The sequence below is a fragment of the Solanum lycopersicum genome, chromosome 5 (genome assembly GCF_036512215.1).
Source record: "Solanum lycopersicum chromosome 5, SLM_r2.1".
NCBI classification, from domain to species: domain Eukaryota; kingdom Viridiplantae; phylum Streptophyta; class Magnoliopsida; order Solanales; family Solanaceae; genus Solanum; species Solanum lycopersicum.
Window position 1 is genome coordinate 31,331,351 of NC_090804.1, and position 11,282 is coordinate 31,342,632.

The 11,282-nt window shown below is 34.6% G+C and overlaps 1 long non-coding RNA gene across 1 annotated transcript; it reads left to right on the forward strand.

Moving 5' to 3' along the window:
• The first annotated feature begins 7,510 nt into the window (after window positions 1-7,510).
• On the forward strand, window positions 7,511-11,077 carry LOC104647410 (uncharacterized). Its single transcript, XR_003246750.2, has 3 exons — window positions 7,511-7,719; window positions 8,014-8,309; window positions 10,241-11,077. It is a non-coding gene; the product is annotated as an uncharacterized lncRNA (long non-coding RNA).
• Window positions 11,078-11,282: the final 205 nt, after the last annotated feature.

Here is an 11,282-nt window from a genome sequence, read left to right on the forward strand (position 1 = left end):
AGACGGAGAAGTCCGCGGTGAACTCAGACATATATTGCATGCGAAAATAAATACAAACATGTAAGTGATAGTCATAGCAATTCACAACATATGGCATAGTAATACACCTTTAGAGCAGTACATTCAAAAGGATAAAAGGTGGGCAAAAATTGAAGGGAAACAATGGTGCGCCAAACCTACACTTTCAATATTACTATTGATTCAAAAGGTAACATAATCTCTGATAAACAATTCTCCTTTCACAAATGATCCCTATGGATATTTTATTCTCACAGTAAGCCAAATTGTTTAATTGACTGATCAGTGAAGTTCAAACGTAGCATTGTAAATACGGGTTTAGACAATGAAAAACAAGGATTTGCAGATGGAAAAGAGAGAAAGTTTAACAAGCCACCCCAATTTGGAATATCATGCTTCATAAAAAAGAGGTTTGGCAGCTTAGAGCTTATGGGCAATTGAACACAAACACACAGAGATCATAAAAGTTACTGAAATATATGTCAAGATAAAGCAGCAGGATACTTGAACAAATCACTACTAATGTAATCGATGCACAATCCAAAACGATCGATCAAAATATTAACACAAACTATTGGCCTAAAATTGAGCATGGATAATCAATAACAAATAAAAAACATAATTGATTTCAAAACGAAGACCCAATACCATTTGATGCTACTCGAACTTATAATCTTAGACAAAATTTAACAAATACGCAAACACGATCTAGAGGCTTCTCAGCAGAGAAAATGAAGCATATCTAGGAACTTAATACGCTAGGATACCACAACAAAGATTTATAGTGAGCATGGGCACACGAATATTGATAAGGATGATTCACGGAATTTTAACCTATAGCAATGTTACTACGAACTTTCACATATAATGACCCTAAAGAAATTAGCACCAACATTTATATCATCATCTCACTACATGTTCATACGATCACCCGAAATCCAGCGAAAATGAAGAATGCAGATGCATAGCTACTTAAAACGACTGCCACACAAAATAATGGAAGGAAGATGCTAAAAAGGGTTATAACAAAATATAAGTAGAACAAACGAGGTCTCAACCTTGTAGGCTCACTACAATAACGAAAAATGCAGCTAAACTCTCAACACACAAGCTTAACAAAATCAATTCACTAACCTATATTGACCTAAACTAACCCAAAATCTCCTATCAATGGTATTGAAAGCATAAATACTAATTAATTCATCCAAACAGTAAAGAAAAGAACTCAATAGATTGACTATGTAAGAGGAAACTATATTGAATCTTAGTATCGAACCCAACTAACCAAAGCCAAGGCAAGAATAGAAATGAGCAATCATAAATCTTTCCAGCCCCATACGAGTGGGAAAATTTGGTTATACAAAATGCTTAGAAGACTTACCATAATTCAAGAGAATAAAACAAGAATCACAAGGCTAAAACTTATGCGAAAGAGGACATGTACAAAGCCTAATAAATAGAACAACAAATGAATGTAAGGGAATCGAGTTTACCTCTCTTGAAGCAGCTGAACTAGGCAGTAATGAGCAAAGGAAATCAACAAAACTTTCAAAACTTCGAGCGTGAGCTTGATTTTGAGCCGCTAAGAAATGTAGAACCGGACTCTGTTGAGCAATCTCCTACTCTTTTGAAATGGTGTCTAAGATTTTCGAAGCTTAAGAGAGTGCTTTCCTTTTACTCTATTATTTAGCAAAATTTTGAAAGAAAATCGCAAAAAAAATTCTGCCTCCTCACTCCTGTTTTTTTTTTCAAAAAAATTTCTCCCTTGTTTGGAGGAGAAAACGGATTATATAGAGGGCTGATAGGGTTCGAGGACGAAAATAGGAAAGGGCCTTCATTCCCCTTACAAGCCCATGAAAATTTGAATTCATCTAACGAAACCAGTCATCCAAATAGAATATACTACGAAATGATTCCTTCATACTGAAAGGATAGAGAAAACGCGTATGGCTAGGATCAATCAGTTGTCCTTGAAAAACGACGTGGAGCGATCCTTTGCTACAAAGACAAAGGCGTTGCTGCTTTTGCTGTCATGACAGCCGCTTCTACCGAAAATCCGGCAGGTACAGTACCATCAGGAAGGAAGGGGGACAAAGACGCGAGAGCAGGGTCGCGTACAACACGCGCTCTCATGCGCCAGGGAGAAATCTAGCGCGTGGATGGTTCGACACTGCCGCGTCGTTTCTACTGGGTTCTTCAGCGAGAAGAGGAAAGAGGGGGGAAGGGGAAGTAACATAGTCGGGTCGGGGTTTGGAAGAAACAAGGGTTGGATTTGGATATTTGGTGTATAGGTTGATTGATCATGGGCAGGATATTGGAATGGGGAAGGGCTGAAGTGGGTCGGTAATTAATCTACCTGAAATTTGGTTAAAGGGGAACAGAAAGGAAACAAAAGGTTGGGCCTCAGAGTTTATTTTGAGTAGGCTGGAAACTGCTAAAAAAACTTGAATGTGCTGCTGAAAAATAAAGGGTCCAAATTTATCTAAACCCATTTAGCCAAAATTGGCTACATGGATTAAAATTTAAAGGCAAATTAATAAAATTAATTAACAAGTATTTTAAATTTTAACAAAATAAAACAATCGACTAAGTCATAAAATAATTGATTAAAATAATGTAAATCATTATATGACTAAATTAATAAATAAAATATTTTAACGAAGTAATATCTTTAAAGACGAATTTCGAATAAACATAACATATAATAGCCATATACATTATTATTAAAATCGTACGTAATATCTAAGAATTATGGAAACGATAAGATTTATTAGGAATAACTTGAAAAACCTTTTAATCCTTAATGGAACCAATTATTTCAAAACGTTTAAGATTAAGAAGCTCATTAATTAATTTATATTGTGGAGAATCAAAATTGGGTGTCAACAATAAATCTCTTACAACCACCTATCTCACTCATCTATAGCATCCTCATATTACCCCTACTCGTATTTTACGGGAATTGGACATATTCCATCTTTTTCTAAAAAGAAGTTGTCTGTACATATTCGTCCCATGTAATTCAAGCTTCGTTCTCACATGCTTCCTATTTTACAATTATCTTTTAATAAAAAATAGTAGTTATACGTACTAGATCCCATTATGTATTGTACTAATCACAACTTAGTTCTAACCAATAAACTTCCCTTTTGTTAACCTTATGCTTTAGTCGTACAATAATTCTCTATATCCAACACATCGATCATATATGGATAACACGTATATCATATGCAGCTATTGGCACACTTATCCCTGTGTTTTATAACCATGAAAAGAATACAAGTTATTATTACTTATTCAGAGCTTTTGGTCTATACAATATAAATTCAAAATATTAACATAATTCGGTTGATATATGGAGAGTTTTTGGGCGTTATCATCCAACTTGGGGATCTCTAGTAACACTATCACATTGATAAATCCACCTATCAAATTGTGCCACTACCTTTTCTCAATTAAATGAAATTTGTTCAACAACATCAACTATAAGGACAAGTGTAACGCTGAAAATTCTAAGTATATCATAGATTGAGAAGAACTGTACTATATAGCAATAGATCCTATAGGTATGGAGGAAATATAGAAATCAAGAGATGGTTACATTTTCCTAATAAGATGTGTCAGGAATTGCGATATCTCATATATGTAACTAGGTAACCAATCATTTTTAAGCATGTAATATATCTTTCTCCATTAAACAACCGTGAAATATCTTGTAAAAATGCAACTCAAAAAGCCTATAACATAAATACATACCTTGTGGAGTGGACGGTCAAATAAAATGAGCTCAATGTAGTTAACATTTTGGTAACTTAAGATCCTCTTTGTATGCTACATGTTGACACTTTAGCTACTGTTAACCTTAATTATAGTAAGAATAATATTAATATCATCATTAGGTACAAGTTAGAATTGACTTCTTAACTTTACGAAATATCACGTCTCAATTATGGAGGGTAACTTTTGCTAAATTTTCAAGCAACACCCTAATTGTAATTATGGCACTGAACACATTCATAAGTTGTCTCTACAAGACACGGCTTTGTAGATTCCCTAGGATAAACTGCTATGATACGTCAAACCCCAGCCCTATGTAAGCTGGAAAAGTATTATATGAACACATGTTTTAAAAATTACATATGATGAGAAAGTAAACTACAATGGAGATAAATTTACTGATCAAAATCTTAATATACAACATATGTTGACTAGCTGAACCAGTATATGTGAAAAGTGAAACTATGAAGACACATCATAACTTTACAACGTTTTCAAAGCCTCTAATGGAATTCATGATGGTAACACTATGAAAATATGCATAGTAAAGAGTCGGCAAAGCCCTTAATCAACCAGGATCTCACCAACAACTATTGAGTATAATGTGTTTCTATTCGAGAGATCTACTAATTGAGTATTTGTACCTGCAACTTGAAATGCAACGTCCCGAATAAGAGACGTTTGTAAGATAGAATGTCCTATATATGTAAGGCACAATACAACCATATGTAAAATGATACCTCAATCGAAACCAAATACTAATAGATATGGATTAGAGACCACCATTGCTTATACTTGTTTAATTCTGTTTATTACATTATTTTCTTTACTTCTATGTGAATTATAATATTTATAAGACATTAGACAAATGACTAGCTAATAAGTGGTAGGAGAGAAAGACCGATGCTACGAATATTAACACGTGGGATGCTTTCCTCATAATTCCACAAATTGGGATCGACCCATGCTAAGACTTAGCCCCTGCGCTGTCACCCTTCCGTACCAATAAGGATAGGTCGATGCAAGGCTTTCTCCCCTGAGCTGCCACTCTTTCATACTATTTGGGATCGACCCATACTAGGCATTTGGCCCTGGGTTGCCACCCAGAATTATCAGATTGCTTCACTTAGATTCTTTAATCCTTGAGATTGTTGTTTGATGTTCACAAATTTTTGAGATTGTTTTTTGGATACTTATAAGTCTTTTTAGATTTTTGTTTTGGTTGTCATAATCATTGTTGAGATTTGGAACGGTGGACCAGTAGTAGTAGACTTCCAAAAAAGGACTTACGATAATGACAATGACGTGCGAAGCAAATGTAATATAAATGTAATAGTTAGGAGATTCTCTGACTCATTAAGCATTTTGACATCTCAAATTGAAACACATATCAAGTGAAGACATTTAACATTCAACAAAAAGATTTGACTATAAATGATAGACTCACTGACTAATATCAAAGATAGAGTATGCATGAATGTGGAACCAAGGAAAAATATGGACAAATTATACTAAAGGACGGATATATATTCCAAGTAAGTACATATAAATGTACAATAAAACAAGTAGACATCTCGTATGGTATCATAATAGTATAAAACAATGTGGAGTAATAACTAATACATGGAACGTATGAACATGTAAAGATGACATATATAATGGGCCAGACAATTCAAGCAAGTTGTCTTGATAGGGGGCAGATTTATATCCAATATATAAACATATGTACCATGCATAATGTCGGATCACTTGGATTTAAATAAGGGGAATACGTGCCAAGGGTACTTGACGATGAAACAAGTTTAAACCTTGCATTCTAATACTTGGTAGAGTAAGAATGCGGATTTAGCATCAAACTCATATTAGAGTACTCACTTTAATGCTCTACGGAATAGGAACTGGAATTATGGATCAGTCACTACCAAGTTCACTTATAAAGCTTACATGTGTTGGATTCATCCCAAATAAAAGGAAATAGAATAGCCTTGCATACCATGTTATACAATTAAAAAAGAATGACTTAAACCCTTCTCTCCATATTGATAATCTACTATAAAGTTAGTTATAAGACTAGTATTAGTAGCAAAAAATCAATTTTAGCAACTTGATCTCGTCAAAATATTAACCAAGGAGTACACATGCGGATTATCTAGGCAACGTTTCTTTCCTTCACTCTCCCTTATATCACAACTATTAAAACCTTCGTATCTGATCCTCTCAAAACTCCCTACAATAGTTAAGTCCTTTAAAGTATCCTTAAGTTCTCCATACCTCTAGTCACATCCCTTATCATAACATATCTAAAATAATCCTTACACATTATTTACTGTAACAAAAGCAAGTTGATTCATGGTTTCTGATCACCAACACTTGAAGAGCTAACATTACTTTTAAAACACTTGAAGAGCTCACATTTGATTTAAAACACTAAAACAACTAATAACTAAACTTATAGAGGACTCCCCTCCATTGCTATCCCAACATGCACTAATCATCCTCCCGACTATTATACCTATTAAAAGAAAGAATTTACAACTCCATAACACATACCAAGTGTTCTTATTAACTCAAGCACAAGAGGGGGAAAATTTCATTAACTTACCTTGCTGGACAAAACTACCACGACTTGAATTCTTCAAGGTAAAGGTTGTCCACATTAACTTGTCTTAAATTATACCTTACAATAGCTTTATCTCTCTAATATTCAAGAACCCTAATGGTATTTTATGGATGTTGTGTTAAGCTAAGAGAAAAAGAATGAAATCTCTAGAAATCAGTTTGTTGTCAAAGTGAAACTGTTTAAATAAATCTGATATCAAACCCTTTTAAATGCAACTGCTTTAGCCGACTTTCTCAATTATTTTGGGCAATAATTTGTAAAGTAGGTGACCCACCTACTTGGACTTTTCACTTTGTTTAACACCCTGCGTTACGTGTGCTAGTTCTATTTATATATCGCTTATAAACTGCCTTGTCGTATAGTTGTGAATTCGGTTTCCAATGTTACTAGTGGCTATAGAATAGGTTTAAAGTGAACTTTCCATAGATTTTGATGCAACCCAATTTAGTTGTGTCCATGGAAGTATTTAAAATTGAGATCATATGGTGGTATTTGAGTATAAAGTATAAAGTAACATGGTGTATATAAGTTCTAAGCTATGTTAAAGTTATAAAGGTCTACAAATGGAATAAAATAATGAGGTGCTGGCTTGACTTCACTAAGATACAAGTTGACTAGTAGGTGCATCACCTACTTAGACTTATTAAACAACCAAAGAATTAAAGTAGGTGCATCACCTACTTTTTGACTTTTTGAATAGCCCAAATGACCAAGTCGGTGCATCACCTACTAAGGTTCTTTTGACCATTCTAATGGGACAATACACTACACCTTTTTTCATTAATTTAGCCCAAGTTGAATAAAAGAATAAGGGGAAAGTATATATCGAAGGCTGAATCTTCCCAAGTCCACAAGAAATAATTTAATGGAAAATTAGGTACACCACCTACTTAAATCAGTGGCCCAAATTAAAGACACATGTTGGCTAAAAATGAAATACAAGAAAGGTGGCAAAAAGGACAATGTTCTTAAGTCCAAAAATTTCAAAATGAAAATTCCAAGTAGGTGGGTCACCTACTTTAGAAATTATGGCCCAAAATGAGGAGAAAGTCTGTCAAAGCACGTCCCTTTAAAAGATATTGATATCAACTTTCTCCAACCATTTTACTTTGACAAAAAATTTGATTTCTAGAGATTTTTATCTTCTCTCTGTTAGATTCATACATCATACCATAAATTCCATTAGGGTTCTTGAATAATAGGTATTTGAAGCTATTGCAAGGCATAATTTAAGACAAGTTAAGGACAACAACCTTTATCTTGAAGAATCCAAGTCTTAGCAAGTGGCATTTATGTCCAGCAAGGTAAGCTTCTGCAATTTCCTCCCTCTTCTGCTTGAGTTAATTAGGACAATTGGTGTGTATTTGTGAGCTGGAAATTATTAATTTTACGTGGTGAATATTGGGGAGGATGTTCTGGTTATTAGTGCATGTTGGGACAGCCATAGTGGGAGTCCCCTTTAAATTAAATTATGGAGATTGTTTGAGCACTTTAAAAGTGAAGTTAGCTTCTCAAGTGCTGGTGTTCAAAAACCATGATTCATATTGCTTCTATTACATTATTACGTTCAAAGATTGTAATACGTATGTTATGTTAAGGAATGTGACTAGATGTGCGCGGAAGTTATGGAGACGTTGAAGGACTTAAATATTGCAGCAGTTTTGGAGAGGGCCTGATAAGAAGGTTTTACAGTATATTGACGCAATTAAAGGGATAGGGAAGGAAAGAAAAGACTCGCTACATTGATTGTAGCTTATTGCTTTGTTACTCTTTGGGTGCGATCAAGTGGCTCAAATTGATTGATTATCTACTAATACTAGTCTTACAACTTATTGTATTGTAGATTAGTGATATGAAGAGAAGGATCTTAAGTCATACGTCTTGATATATCAAGGTATGTAAGGATATCCGATTTACTATATCTTTTACATGAATCCAAAACTTGCATTACAAAATGTAAGCTTTCTAACTGCCCTTGGTAGTGAATGATCCATAATTACAGTTCCAACTCCCTATAGCATTGAAGTGACTACTCTAATATGACTTTGTTACTAAATGTGCATGTTCACTCTACCAAGTTCTAGCATGCAACTTTAATCTTGTTTCACTGTCCAAGTACCCCTAGCACATATTTCTCTTATATAAGACAGTGTTATAAAGGTCAAAGTTGTCCTAGATTACACATGGTACATATGTTTAAAGGATGGTTATACAACCTTTCCATATCTTTCCAACTTGCTTCAATTGGTTATAGATATGTCATCTTGTCACATGTTCATATGTTCCCTTTCTTTGTAATTACTCCCATTGTGTTAGACTATAATATTACATAACAAGATCACCACTTTTTCAATTGTATGTTTATATGTATTTACATGGAATATATATCCGTCCTTAAGTTGAATTTGCTTACATTTAGTAACACTTAAAAAATCTAAGACATGTTCTAGAGCCTAACACGAGTGTCAAAAAGTTTAGACACTATTTTAAGGTCTATATTAATGAACATACTTCATTTAGGAATTGTAGAAACCAAAATGTCAAAGAACGTCTATGACGAGTCTTTCAGAAAATAATGAATGTTGGTGGAAGGGTGTCTAAGACGTATTAGAGTTAATTCATAGTTTAAACGTCTGGGCACGACTTTCCAAGGACTAACCAAGGGCCCTTGAGGAGGACCCTTTCTTATGGGGTCAAAGGACTACCCAAGGCAGTGTGACTCGCGAGTTGTAGTTAACAATCCGTGTGTCTATCGACGGGGCGTCGATTGCCTCTCTCATGAACACTTAATAATTTTAATAAATACTAGTTTTGTACTAGTCTCCAACCAAAATGACGGACCAACAGAAGGGAGTGTTGTATTGCCGTCGTCTCACAGACGGACCGTTGGTCGGGGTCTCATTTGTGAGGGCCTGAGTTGCTGCACGTTTTAAGTTGATTTCAGTTAATTAATAAAGGGTTTATTTAATTAGTTGGGGGTTAACGGAGGTCTGATTATGTTAGTTAAAAAACCTACATAAAGCTTCTAATCTAATTATACTAACCTAAGCTCTCATAATTCCCAAACCCAAAACTATCAACCTTCTCTCTTCTTTTTCTGTACCTAAGGAAATCCATTGAAGACAAAGCTAGGAGTGGGTTCAAGGTCTTCAAAGGGTAAAATTTCTTCTTCAATCTTCATCAATTAGTAAGGTATGGGATTCATTTCACCTTGATACCTCTTTCCTCAAAGGGTTCCATCAAATTGATTTCAAATGTTAGATTTTCATGTGGGTCTTTTCCAATCTCGAAATAGATCTTGTGAATTACTTTGTGTATGATTTTTTTGGATATTATGAATATATTAAAATGTATTTTAACTTAATTATGTTATTTAAGCTAAGAGGTTTGTCTTAGTCCTCAAAGAGGACGACGATGCCGGTTACGTCTAAGGGGTGCTCCCCGGATGTGACACATTCCCCGGTTGTTCCACATTCATGAATACCTTGTATTTGTGTAATATAGATTTCAAATATCTTGGTTGAATTTTAATGTATTCAATGGATGTGATGTGAAAATGCTTATAGAGTCTTATCATCTCCTAAGTATTACGTTCAAGTAACATTTACTTCCCAAATAATTGTTAATGTCTTAAGTCAATATTCATGTCTTCTACAACTGGTCCATAGTTCCAATTATAAAAAAGGATTATGAAAACCAAAACAACAATCAGAAACAAGTTATGAACATCAAAACAACAATCTCATAAAAGTTATGAACAACAAAACAAAAATATCAAAGATGAAAGAATATAAGTGAAGTAATCTGTATGATTATGTGTGGCAGATCAGGGGTGAAATCTTAGCATTGTCCAATACCAATTGGTATAAGGGGGTGGCAGCTCAGGGGCGAAATCCTAGCATGGGTCGATCTGCATTGGTATGGAAGGGTGGCAATTTATGGGCGAAATCCTTGCATGGGCTGATCTTGATTTGTAGAATTATGAGGACAGCATCCCACGGGTTGAAATGCCTAGCGTTGTTCATCTTAATCTACAGCTGATCAGCTGGTCATTTTTATAACATTTTGTATAAAGATTAAAAGTATACAAAAGTAAAGGATATAATGTAACCTACATGATTCAACAAGTACTACCAAAGGTTGTCTCTAATCCTTATGTATTTGTATTTGGTTTCACTTTAGCTCTCATGTTAAATATGATAGTATTATTCCTTACATATTTAATTCATTCTTTTGTACTAACGTCCCTGATAGGGACACTGCATTTCATGCTGCTGGTACAAGTACTCAAAAGTAGATCTCCCCTATAGAATCACATGATACTCAGCGGTTGTTGTTGACCTCCAGGTTGATTCGGGGGTTTGCCGAGTCTTTACAATGTGTATTGTCATAGTAGTACATTATTGGATTCGAATAGAGTGTTTGTAGATATAGTAAAGCTATCATCTACATTCATAGTTTCATTTGTCTTATGCATTGGTTCAGCTAGTCAACATATGTTGTAATGAAGCTTCTCATCAGTAAGTCTATCTTCATTGTAGATTACTTTCTCAGCATAGGTCACCTGTAAAGCATGTATTCTATGGTACTTGTCCGCCTCACCTAGGGTTGGGGTGTGACTCTTTTCCCTTTTTGGACTCAAGAACATTGGGCATTTTCCCACTTTTATTGTATTTCATTTGAATCCAATATGTGATTAATTTAGGCCACACATCTAAGTAGGTGATGAACCTAGTTTTCCATTAAAATTATTTCTTGTGGGTTTGGGAAGATTGGTCATTGGTTATTCATTTCCCCTTAGTCTTGTATTCAACTTGGGCCAGGTTGATGCATGTAGGTGAAGTGTACTTGGCCCAATAACATGGTC